At 33.7% G+C, this 13,987-nt stretch overlaps 1 long non-coding RNA gene and 1 pseudogene across 1 annotated transcript; both read right to left on the reverse strand.

Annotated features, from left to right (window-relative positions):
• LOC110203829 (transcriptional regulator ATRX-like) overlaps positions 1–13,987 on the reverse strand; it is a 236,255-nt pseudogene that overhangs the window by 21,605 nt on the left and 200,663 nt on the right.
• Positions 12,441–13,840, reverse strand: LOC110203828 (uncharacterized). Its single transcript, XR_002323103.2, has 2 exons — positions 13,753–13,840; positions 12,441–12,899 (listed from the first exon to the last, which is right to left on the reverse strand). It is a non-coding gene; the product is annotated as an uncharacterized LOC110203828 (long non-coding RNA).

The following is a 13,987-nucleotide window of genomic DNA, read 5'->3' on the forward strand; positions in this document are numbered from 1 at the left end:
TGAAATCATAGCTTCCAAAGTACCTTTCTAGGCATTTTCTGACACTGCTTTTTCCATTGTGCTTCACTCACAGAACAAGGCCAACTCCTGCAGATGAGAGAAAAGACACTCCCCCATGACAGGCCTCCTCCCTCATCCCCCAACCCCATCAACACATCCCTAATTATTCAGCCTCTTATTGATCTACATTCAGACCCCCTGGTCAAAAATCTCCTCTCTACATCCATGTCTTTCCATTTTCCCATCTGGTAAATTGGGAGTTCCAAATATGTCCTTCCCAAGATAGGTCAAGTGGTATTTTCACTCACCAAATCCTCCAAACCAAACCCAGTCCAAAGTCTCCATCTCCCTTGACAGAGCATTTCTCTTCACCAGCAGAAACTTTCAACAGTAGAGTTTTCTCCAACTTTTACTTCCCCATGTCTTCACCCAATGTTCTCCTCCTAGACCACCAGTCACCTGTGTCTTGACTTGTTCTATGTACAGTACATACTCATCTCCCCCAATCTATTTTTATTCATGCTCCCATTTTGTAATATACACCCACAAAAAACATTTCTTCACCTGTAGGCAGAGCACCATCACATTCTGCCCATCATGCCCAAGTCACCTCTTTACTGTTGCCTCAAACTAACTTTCACTTTCCTATTTTTTACATTCTTTGCATGTTTAGGTTTTTTTTTCACCTTATCATGTTCTTCTGGGAGACCTATGATCCTAAAATGGAATCTTATTCTGTCCCTAAGTTCAGTACATTTTGTTTGGATAATAAGCATATTTTCTTAGAATATTGTTTTTTTGCTACTCTTCTTCGAGATTGTACTTTACTTCTGTGTATTTGCGTGTCCAATCTATTTTTCTCTTTTTGTATCTATGGTTGGACTTAGTTTTGAAGAGTACAGTTTTTCTATTCTGTCCATTATTTCTGCTGTGCAAGGTCATAAAATTTATTTCATAATTATCATTTGTTTTAAACCACTCAGAAACAGCATGTTATTTATTGTTCCATGTTCTCCAATTTCACAGGATTCTGTTTCTTATCAAGTGCTGGAAAATTTTGTTCTCCTATATTTATTCATAGATATATGAACTCATTCGCCAGCTGTAGAGACTATTTCTTTCTTCTGAATGTTTTCCCTTTTGGTTTATCTGCTTATGTTAAAGATCTTTGAATTTTCTTCTTCCTGAGATTTTTGGTATTTTCAGGAGGGTTTTCTGCCATTATTTTTTTCTTTTTGCTCACTTCTGACACCCTTGTCATAAGTTTCCTGGGGAAACTGAATCTCAAAGTGTTTCAGTCTCCTATGCTGGGCCATTCTCAGTACACAAGTCTCTACTTCAAGGACCTTCATGGGAACAAAACTGACCCTATCTTGATACATGTATCTTCAAAGTACATTTGAGTACTACACAGCTCCAGTTCCACAACCAACACTGTCTCACACTCCCCCCTCAACCACACAGTGTTGTCCCTCACCATGCACCCTTCCTCCATGCCCATGTTTCTCTGTTCCTCAGTTCTCTATCCCACAAGTACTAGAAGGCTAATTTCTATATGTGGGGCCTCCAAGGCTATGGAAGGAAGGCAAGGTGTGGGTGTGCTATAGAGCTCTATTTCAAGCCCAGACATGTTTTTCCCCTTTCCCATTCTTCCTAGCTCTTCTGCAGAGATCTTTTGTGGCCCCACAAGCTTCCATAGCAGTGCCTTGGCACTAGTTTTCAGTCCCAACCCTGAAGAAGACTTCCACAACCTGTGGTGCCTAAGCCAGACTTTTGCAAGGCAATGGAAATAGGGACTAGTGTGGGGGCTGGGAAAGGAATCCTGTAATAACTCAGCTTAGATGCCATTTTACAGTTTGGTTTCCCTTTATTTAACCTTTTTTTTGGGGGGGTGTCCTAAAACATGGAGATGGCTAAAGTTGCTTTATCTTTGGTGCATAATTGCTGTTTTGGAGAGGTCTAAGTGGGCAAGATAATCAGAAAAATTTTATCTTCTATCTTGTTGATCACAAACCATCTCTCAATGCATTTTAATTTGCAATTCAATTCTGGGCTGTTATCATTTTGATAGAAGATGAAGTCTGGAAAACTGGAGGCTTCCAGGGAAAGATAATAAGTTCAATTTTAATTACGTTGATTTTAAGATTATCTCAAAGACATAGTTTGAAATGTGCTTTAGGAAACTCATGATGCAGTAATAAAGTCCCTAAAGTTTAGGGGAAACTTTAGAGAAAGACAAATATACAGATGACAGTTATCTATATAAAGATGATAATTAAACTCATGGGAGTTTAGGTTACCAAGAAAGTATAGAGGGGTGAAAGAAAAAGGACCAAGACAAAACCCTGGAAAACACTCAGGGGACTTTATGTGGATCATGAGCCAATGAAATATTCTACAGACCACCTAGAAAAATGAGAATAAACATAAGTGTCTAGTATGTACCAGGCACTATGCTCTGAAACTAGACTTGAACACAGGTCCTCCTTAGTCCTGGGCCAACACTCTGTCTATTGGACCATCAAGCAAAAACAAATGAGTTCAGAGAAGAGATTGCAAGTTTGGCACAGAAGATATATAGTAATAAGAAGGGAGTTTCTATTATTGAGAAATCTGATAAAAACAAAAGCAATACAGAAAATAATTTCTAGCCTTGCTTTGGTGATAATTTCATCCTTGAAAATGTGGAAGAACCAATAAAGGTGAAATTATGTTTAGCTCTTATTGTTGTTAACAGGGAAAATTGGTCACTGGGATAGAAATTATAAACTCTTAGGAGGAAGTGACTAGTCCCTTTTATTGTCTGTGATAGGGAAGAAATTTGGGCAAGGAAGACATGCATGGTAGACTCAGTTTTCAAAGAGTTAAAAAAAAAGATAGGTAGGTACTTGTGGAATAAAATGCTGCAGAGGAAGTCACCCAAGGACAGTTAAGAGATGCTTAAGAATTTAATTCTTAGGTCAAAAACAGAAAAATTCCAATACAGAAGAAAGAACTGTTTGAGGAGAGTGATGTTATGTACAAAAACCTCAACAACCAATTTAGACTGGGGAGTACAAAAAGCATACACAAGGTGGAAAATGAATATATAAGCAAGGTAGTTGTGTAAAAATAAAGCTCAGAATGAAATGTGTCCAGGGTAAGAGTCTAAAGGAAACAAAAAGCTCTTTTTAACCTACTTCAACAATTAAAAAGAAAAAAGAGGCTCAAAGAACATACTGGGAATTGTGATCACTGAATCACTTTAAGTGAAGTACAAGACTGAAAAAGGGCAAATGTTGCCCTAAAAATAGATTTTGAAAAGTAAGGGCCGGTGAGGTCATTGTTTTCAGAAAAGAATTATTAAAGAATTGATTTCTGAGAATGACATAGTGATAACAAAGAGTGAGCATGTCTTCAGAAGGAACAAGGCACTTTCATGTATGTTCATTTTTGGGTACTGTGGTTTACAAAAGACTCTGGAAACCTGGAATGTCCAAAAGAGAATATCCAATATGATAAATGGTCTAAAGTTCAGGTCATATGAAAAATGCTTGAAAGAAACAGGGTATTTGACCTGGAGAACAGAAAGTTAGGAGAGACAAAATATCATCTTAATTACAGGGCTGTCTCATGGGAAAGAGACTAGATTTCTTCCATTTTTCTCACAGGGCAGAACCAGTTGAAATCATAAAAAGACAAATTTAAGCCTGATTTCAGAAAAAAAAAAACTAAAAAATAGAGCTGTCCAAAAGTATACTACTGGCCAGAGAAACAATAGGTTCCCTTTTCTTGGATATATTATTAATTATTTGGTGAATGTTTTTGTGTATGGATTAGATTACATTACTCATGAAACTCCCTTCTAAATCTCAAAATCTGGGATCCATTTTCTTTTTTTAGTAGGATTATTAACTTAGCAGATGAGGAGACTGATGTAAATAGAGTAAAGCTTATGATAATGTATCACACTTGATGTCATTTATGCCTTCAACTTTATGGAAAAATTGGACAGCTATAGGTTAGACAATAACATAAAATAAAATGCCTGTAACTGAAAGAGTTGTTAAGGCTTAATGTTAATGTGTACTGGGCTGACTTTAATTATAGGAAATTTGGTAATGATAAATGTAAAGTCTTATATTTGGTTAAAAACAACTTCATAATCATGGGATGTTGGTTGTTGTTTAGTCATTTTATCAACTGTGTTTGACTTTTCATGACACCATTTGAGTTTTCTTGGCAAAGATACTGGAATGGTTTGTCATTTCCTTCTCTAGCTCATTTTACCAATGAAGAAATTGAGACCAACAGGTTTAAATGACTTGCCCAGGGTCACAAAGCTAGGAAATATCTGAGGCCAGATTTCAACTTGAACTCTATCCACCCAGCTTCCCCAATAGGATGCTGAAGTCATGCTTTAAAAAAAGACTCACAAGTTTTAGTTAACTGCTGTTAAATAAGTCAACGTAATGTGGTAGCTAAAAAAGTTAATGAGATCTTTAATTATATTAAGAAACACATAGCTACCAAGAATGAGGAGATAGTCCCTGAATACTCTGCTCAGACTCCATGTCTGGAGTACTATATTCAGTGCTGGGAGCCACTTTTTACAAAGGATTTTGATAAATGGTATAGTATTGTTTACTTCAGTTTTTGTAAAATGAGGTAGAGAAAGAAATGGCAAACTACTCCAGTATCTTTGCCAAGAAAATCCCAAATGGTGTCACGAAAAGTCAAACACAATTGAAAAACAACTGAACAACAAAAACATGAAGACGAAGGCAAGATGATGAATGGACTACATTACACAGGGATCATTTTGAAGGGGATAAGGATGTTTTTTTTTTCTGGATGGAAAGGTAGAGGTGATGACTCAGGGAACTAGAGAAAGTGCTGGAGACTTAAGGAGAGGAAAAAAGGGAAAAAATAAGTTTGGGGAAATGCCACTGATGGAAGTGGGAAAGAGAATCAATCCAAAAATGAATAAAATTAGTGTACCACATTATGGGCCTCTGAAATCAGATATCATGAATCTATAATGGATTTATGCAGCATGTATGTGATTTTCTTCAGCAACATAGCTCACTGTTATAAACAAAGATGGTTGATTAGTAATGCCACAATGGCAGGATGGGAAAAAAAGGAGGAAACATTTACTAAGTACCTACTACGTGCCAGACACTGTGCTAAGTCCTTTACATTTTATCTGATACTCAGAACAACCCTGGTAAGGAGGTTTTATTATGATGCCCATTTTACAGCTGAGAAAACTAAGGCAGACAAAGGTGAAAGAAATTTGCCAGCATCATTGTCTGGTAACTAAACAAACAGCTCAAAGTTAGCATCAGTTCTATGAAAAGAGTGAGATCAGGAAGATGAACTGAAATAATTGTGGTAAAAAAGTGATGCAAGAGGAAGAAATGGAAGGACAGAAGATTATGATCAAAGACAGGAATTTCAAAATTCAAAATACTTCAGATGATGGCAAGACCTAAGATATTCGTGGTGTCAGTGTGAAGCTCAGAAAAGACTGATGTATACCAAAGTATATACTGAAGATTCCAGAATGTAAGTTGGGTGAGAAAGACAATAAACTTTTTGAAAAAGAATAAAAAGTGACCTTTAAACTAGAATTTTCATAAGCAGAAAAATTATAAATTATACTAACTAGAACCTCTTTCCATTTGGAGATTGTGTTAGGCATAACAGTAGCAAATATCTTAAGAAAATGTGTATTTTTAGTTTTACGCTTCACTTGACAGTACTAATGAAGTTTAATTCTTCTAAATAAATGTATTCATATTTATCTAGGAATTGTGTATGATCTTAACATGTATGTGTATGTATGTATGTATAGATATAGATGTATAGATAAGAGATTCCTTATTGGAAGGGCCTTTCTTTAAATATTAACTTTACTCTGCTAAATCAAAATTTTAAAGTCAACAATTAACAATGAAGAATGAAAAACTTTTCAGTTAATTGCGTAAGTAAAATGTTGTAGAACAACACTAGTAAAACTCCACCTATTTTCTCAAATTACCTTAAGACCACCCTTGAGATATACATTTCATTCTCATAAAGATTTTGTAAAGAAGAAAAAGTAGTCATAAAACGTATGCATGAAAGAACAGGTTAGAAGTTATTTAAGTTATATGGCCATTCAGACTATCTGGTCAAACTTAAACCTTAGTAAGAACCCTACTGTAACTTCCTCAGTTGTGGAGAAGGGGTGTATAGAGAATGTAAGAACTTACTATATTCTATCATACAATTGAATTTCTACGTTCAAAGGGGGAGGGATGCTGTATAGAAAGAAAGGGTCATCACATGATAATGTGATAATTTTAGAGTTTGGTTTTTTTTTATTTGTTTTCATTTGGAAAAATAGGACAATCATATACTTAGTAAAAAACTTATTCTGGGGATAATGCATTAGGAACACAATGCAGTCCGGGGTATTCTGGTACATGTTTAATAACTAGTTTTAACATTTTCTCCCTAACTTTTAAGTCTAGACGATGAAAAAACAAACAAACAAACAAAACACAGGGAAACCCTAAATTGTAGCATTTCAAAATTTTGAGGAATAAGTACTCACAGTTAAAATTTAACAACTGGTTCTCTCAAGGTATGAGCTGCTTGATCAAGCCATACCCAGTCTGCCCCTAAACAATTATACAAATACAGATAGTGTCCTACGTGAACGTCAGAGTAAAATCCTCCTGCAATAATATTTATCTAGGTAGTAATTTCACCAGAGATGTTTTTCTATTCTTTTTTGGACTTTCCCCTCATATTTCCTTTCTCCCTTCTTGATACACATTGAGAAATGATTCTTCAACAAACCCAAGTCTTCATATTCTTTGGCACTGCTTTTTAAATTATTTCAGCCAATCATGTGCTATTACAAAAAGTGATGATACAAATATTTTATCATATATGTTGACTTCTCCATCAACAACCTTCTTAAGATTTTAAGTCTAGAAGTTGAATCTCTGGGTTAAAAAGATATGGACATTTTTAGCATTTTCTTCATATGATTTCAAATTGCTTTCCAAAATGGCTATACTGATTCACAGCTCTACTAACAATGCATTTCTCTTATTATTAGTGATTTAGAGAATTCTTTCATATGTTTGTTAATGTCAATTCTTCTTTTGAAAATACAGTTCACATTATTTGACTCCATACGAATTGGGGTGTGGTTTTTGGTCACATTATGTGTGTGTACATATAAAATCTGTTAATTTGGAGCTCTGCATCTGATATTAATGTATGTTAATGGTGATTTCCTTTCTGGTGGCTTTTTTGTTCATTAATCCCATGCGCTATGATGAAATAGTTCAATAACAGTTTCTTTTTAGGCATGTTATTACACTTCTTAAATTAATAAGATGAGAATTCTTGATTTTTGCCTTGTTCAGATACATTTTCTGACCTCATACGTTTTCACGTATGACCTTTTGTGAACTGCTTTTCTACCCATTATTTCTGTGCTATATACTCCAACTAGCATGTAAATCCCTTAAAAGCAAGGACTATCATATTTCAGTCTTTTTATCCCCTACGCTCAATCTCATATTATAAAGTGTATAAAGTACTATAAAATAAGTTAAAATTATAAAAAGTTAGATCTGTCTTCTTATCTATTAAATTGCAAAGGTAACATTTCTATAGCACTTTAAGATACGTAAATGTACTATGTTATGTCATTTGATGCTAACAACAGCCCCATAAAGTAAGTATTACTTTTATTATTTCTGCTTTAGAGATTAGGAAACAGGATAAGAAATTAGAAAATATTGTGAGAGCAGTGATTGATATGCGAGCAGTGCTAGTCTTTCTTAAAAGATATTGTAACAATCTGCAAGATTTAGTTAGATTAAGGGACTATCAATCCATTAAATAAGCTTTTGTGAGTCAACAGCTCTTCCCTGACATTTCTGACTGGATCAGTGGATCCAGATCAGCAAAGCCTTGTAGGTGTCAAAGTAGAGTTCCAGGGATGCAAAATTGCTTTTGTTAACTATTAGGAAGTCTACAATCATCTCATGGATAATCCATGGAAGCAAATTTAGGTTTAACATAAAGAAAAACAAACATTCCCTCATGCCTCCAATGCACTATCTTCTAATCTCCCTTCCTGTAGAAGTTTTGAAGCAAAGAATGGATGATTTTTTGGTCTGTTATTTCTATAAGGAATTCTGCTAGAGTGTTTTGCAATTCTGAGACTTTATGATTACGTGACCAGATATTTTTAAAAGTCCATTCTAATTCTAAATCGCAATGATACTAGCCTATATATATGTAATAAGCAGAAAGGACTACTCATCCTTTTGACCACTTTGATGAATCTCTGATCTCATCAATTTGGGTATTTTCTCTCGTTAGAGAGATGGCAGTCCACTAATCTCTTTTCATCATCTGCTGTTCACGTCTACCCAAACAGATTGGTTACCTTTCCCTAGTTTTCCTGACACTGAATGCATGATCCCTCTAAGTTTGCTATCAGAAAAGTCCACTTTTGCTGGAGCAGAATATATTATGTGTCAGCTGAAGTAAAAAAAAAAAAGCAGGGATAGCAATCCTGATCTCAGACAAAGCAAAAGCAAAAATAGATCTAATCAAAAGAGATAAGTAAGGAAACTACATCCTGCTAAAAGGCACCATAGAAAATAAAATAATATCATTACCAAACATATATGCCTTAAATAATAAATAGAATATATCTAAAACCTTCAGCAAGCATTCTATGTAATGGGGACAGGCTAGAAGCATTTCCAGTAAGATCGGGGGTGAAACAAGGATGTCCATTATCACCACTGTTATTCAATATTGTAATGGAAACCTTAGCTTTAGTAATGAGAGAAGAAAAATAAATTGAAGGGATTACAATAGGCAAAGAAGAAACAAAGGTCACTCTTTGCAGATGACATGATGATATACTTAGAGAATCCTAGAGAATCAAGTAAAAAACTACTTGAAATAATAAACAACTTTAGCAAAATTGCAGGTATAAAATAAACCCACATAAATCAACAACATTTCCATATATTACCAACAAATCCCAACAGCAGGAGATAGAAAGAGAAATCCCATTTAAACTTACTGTAGACATTATCAAATATGTAGGAGTCTACCTCCCAAAACAAACCCAGGAACTCTATGAAGACAATTACAAAACACTTTTCACACAAATAAAATCTGATCTAAATAATTGGAAAAACATCAATTGCTCATTGGTAGGCCTAGCTAATGTAATAAAAATGGCAATTCTATCAAAGCTAATTTACTTATTCAGTGCCATACCAATCAAACTACCAAAAAATTAATTTAGAGAGTTAGAAAAAAAATAACAAGATTCATTTGGAAAAACAAAAGGTCCAGAATATCAGAGGAACTAATAAAAAGAAATGCAGGAGAAGGCCTAGTAATTCCAGATCTTAAATTGTATTATAAAGCAGCAATCATCAAAACTGCTTGGTATTGGCTAAGAAATGGGAAGGTGGATCAGTGGAATAGGTTAAATATGCAAGACACAGTAGTCAATGACTATAGTAATCTAGTATTTGATAAACCCAAAAACCCCAGCTGCTGGGATAAGAACCCACTCTTTGAAAAAAACTGCTAGGAAAACTGGAAAAGAGTATGGCAGAAACTAGGCATAGACCCAAATCTCACACTATATACCAAAATAAAGTCAAAATGGGTCCATGACTTAGATATAAAGGCTGATACCATAAGTAAACTGGGAGAACAAGGAATAGTTTACCTATCAGATCTATGGAGAACAGAAGAATTCATGACCAAACAGGAGATAGAGAACATTAGGAAAAGCAAAATGTAATTTTGATTACATTAAATTGAAAAGTTGCACAAACAAAGCCAATGCAACTAAGATTAGAAGGAAGGTAGAAAATTGGGAAAGAATTTTTACAACCAGTCTCTCTGATAAAGGCTCCATTTCTAAAATATATAGAGAATTAAGACAAATGTATAACACAAGCCATTGCCCAATTGATAAATGCTCAAAGGATATTAACAGACTGTACTCAGGTGGAGAAATTAAAGCCATCTAAAGTCATATGAAAAAATGCTCTAAATCGCTATTGATTAGAGAAATGCAAATCAAAACAACTCTGAGTACCACATCGTACCTATGAGATTGGCCAACATGACAAAACAGGAAAATGATAAATGTTGGAGAAGATGTGGGAAAATTGGAACACTAATACATTGTTGGTGGAGTTGTGAAATGATCCAACCATTTTGGAGAACAATTTGGAACTATGCCCAAAGGGCTACAAAAATGTGCATACCCTTTGATCAGCAATAGCCCTTCTAGGGCTATATCCCAATGAGATCAAGCAAATGGGAAAAGGACCCACATGTACAAAAATATTCATAGCAGCTCTTTTTGTGGTGGCAAAGAATTGGAAATTGAGAGGACGCCCATCAATTGGGAATGGCTGAGCAAGTTGTGGTACATGAATGTAGTGGAATACTATTGTGCTATAAGAAATGATGAACAGGCTGACTTCAGAAAAAACCTGGAAAGACTTATATGGTCTGATGCTGAGTGAAGTGAGCAGAACCAAGAGGACTTTGTACACAATAACAGCCATGTTATGCGATGACTAATATTGTTAACGGAACCCTTCTCAGCATTACAAGGATCTAAGACATCTTCAGAGGCCTCGGGATGGGAAATGCCGTCCACATCCAAAGAAAGAGCTATGGAAGTCGAATCGCTATCACTTATTTTTACCTTCTGTTGAGTTTTGTTTCATCTTTCTGATGGTTCCTCCTATTGGTTTTAATTTTTACTTGCAACTTCACTAATGTGAAAATATGTTTAATAGGAATGTAAACGTAAAGCCTATATCAGATTGTGCGCCATCTTGGGGAGGGTGAGGGGAAGGAAGGGGGAGAAAAATTTTCAACTCAAAAGCATATGGAAGTGATTGTTGATAAATCAAAATAAAAATTAATAAAAAAGAGAAAAGTCCACTTTTATATATAGTCCATGATTCAATAGGTGCGACGCACTTCAAATCTTTTAAGGAAATTATATTCCAATGACTCATAGCCACATACCATCACCAAAAGTAAATAATTGTTGAAAAAATAAGAACTTAATCCACAAAAGAGACTGCTGTCATTACACTGCACAGTTTCAAAAAGGCAAATCATGTCACTCTACTTTCCTACTCTTCAAATCTATGCCTAGTTTTTTGTTCAGTATCTGTCTAATACATAAGTGCTAACTGACCTACTCCAACTGTATAATTGTATAATTTAAGCCTAAACAACAGATATTCTTCATCTACTAGATTTTTCCTGTGGATAGTTAAGCCAAACTCTTGAACAAATATGAATCTCATTTAAGTGGCTCTGAAATGTTTTGGTGCTTGATGTAATGATGTTGCTCACAAAAAGGTACAGCTGAAGAATTTTATAAAGAAATCCCATCAGGACTCTCGTTGGATATCCTCCAGGTTAGTGGCAAAGACTTGGGAAACATTCATCTGTTTTATATGTTGGCTAATGTGAAACACTCACTGTAGAAATTTATTTTTGTTGTCAGATCTATCAATGAGTCTTGTAATATGGCAACAAAAACAAGAGAGATTCCTTGTTAGATCAGTTTTCAAAGCTGTACTGAATCAAATATTTTCAATAAACCATTGCTGCATCTTCTGTTCTTCTTTTATTCATGTAACAAAAAAGATGAGATTATATTTGCAAAACTCTGCCTATTTCCTTCACATACCATTAGCACAGAGAGCTTTAACGTATGTAAATTATTCTCATAAAGGTTTTGTTAAGATGAGAAAAGAAGTAGGACAGCAGTTGCTGATATATTCTTGGTGACTTCTTTCTAGAATAATAAAATCCATAATCATTTTATCAAGCCTTTGGTATTTTTCTGTCTTTCAGATACTTTGAAAATCAATCCTTTAGTGTCTTTAACCTGTGTCACTCTAGGATAAATATATGTGAAGTTCTGCCTATCATGTGTTCTCTTCTGTGCCATTTCACTTGGAATCATGGGAAATAAAAGTGTCTGTTAAAGAAATCTCAGAGATTGCAATTTTTGTTCATTTATTATATGCTCTTCAATTTAATTGCTAGAAGTCTTTATGATGGTCCTTCGTGTGATTTAGTTTTATTGTTTTTTCCACTGAACTTTCTAGAAACATTAGCTTACTTATTACCTAAGAAGTTCTATGTTTTAGAAAATAAAATATAGGAAAACAATGTGTTCTATATTAATGTAAATTATACAAAAATAAACAACAGAAATGAAGTTTTGTTACTTTTAAGCTCAAAGAATGTGGAATAATCAAATAAGGTCTAAGCAAAATGGTATTATAATCCTTTTAAAAATTAACATGCTAAATAATTTCATTAATAGATGCTGGGTAATAAATACTACCAAGGGTATTAAAATATTAACATTTAAAAAATCTTTAATGAAATCTTTACACAACTTACATAGAAAACAAATCTGTTTTTAAAATTAAAGGTCAATGTATACCCTATCAATCTCAATGATCTAAACTACGGACTTAGTAGGTTCTGAAATGATGAAATCTTAATTTAAACTGTAACGTGACTTTAAATTTTGTCAATAATAAACCCACTGCTTCTCCTGCCAAGAAATTCACCTAACCCTAAGTAAATAGCTGACATCATATTACCAACATTTTTTGATCCTTACATAAATACAAAAGTTTACTTCTACATTAGACTCACTTTTTTTCTTTTTTTACGGTCATAGATGAAATGCTGGCCAGCTCATCCTTCTGCCCTTCACCACCACCTCCAGATTTGAATTCCATACTTTAATTACTTCTACATTATCATGTCCACCTGAACTAGTTCTTTTTTTCCCTTTGAACTTTTTTTCCCTAGAAAAGAGTATGAATTAAAAAAAATTTGAATCTGTAATATAGGGCTAATTATAAAGTAAACCAAAATAATTTCTCGTGTAATGTTACAGAAATGTTCCTATATTTCCTTCCAGGTTTAAATGCTAGATTTTTCCATGATCCTATCAAAAAAAGTTTTGCTTATTTAACATTACATCATCCAAATAAGCAGGGCAGCACCTTTTTTAGAAAATTAAGTTTAAAATAAATATTTAAATTTAAAATAAATATTTTTCTGGTAAAATATTCACGTTTCAATTCAGAAAATATGTATTTCTGGAAAATGCACAAATTTTAGCTTTGTAAAGGACTTAAATGGGGCACTGCTTATTCTACAAAAAATTTAAACTTTAATACAATATTTTATAGATTCAAAGGAACATAGATTGAAAAATATTAAGTCATTATTACTACTCTTCTATAAGTACTCTGATTTCCTTTATTTGTTAATTTTTAAAATTCCAAGAAAAATAAGGAGACTAAAAAACAAAAAAGGAAACATTCAAGATATCTTGAACTTCTAACTGCAAATTCTATGATCTATATGCATATGAGTATCAGTATATATAAATGTATATATGTGTATATATGCATATGTACATACATATATTATATACATAATACACGTCAATTTACAAACTATAATAGTGAGAATATACACATATGCAGATCTTCTTTCCTAACCAATAAATGTTAGAGTAAAATTCAGTATGATAAGCTATTACATGAGAATGATAGCTATTTTTAATTTTATTATATTACTATTACTATTTATGGAAGTTTGAAATGAAAAAATACGCAGCATTTTTATACAAACAAAAATTCTATTTACTTAGGATAATCATCTGAACTTAAACTCATTGAGGTTTCATCAGAATCTGATGGTATGAATTCATTCATCCTGTCTTCATCAAAATACCCTGAAAGGAAAAAAAAATACTTTAAAAAATTTGCTAATCATTAAAATTTATCAAAAATGTTATAAGATTTTTTTTTTTGCTTATTTCTCTTACTGTAAAGTGCTTAAGGCCTTTGCGTTAGTTTCACTCTCTACCCCCAACTACTTA

The sequence above is a fragment of the Phascolarctos cinereus genome, unplaced genomic scaffold (genome assembly GCF_003287225.1).
Source record: "Phascolarctos cinereus isolate Bilbo 61053 unplaced genomic scaffold, phaCin_HiC Scaffold_11;HRSCAF=466, whole genome shotgun sequence".
Taxonomy (NCBI): Eukaryota; Metazoa; Chordata; class Mammalia; order Diprotodontia; family Phascolarctidae; genus Phascolarctos; species Phascolarctos cinereus.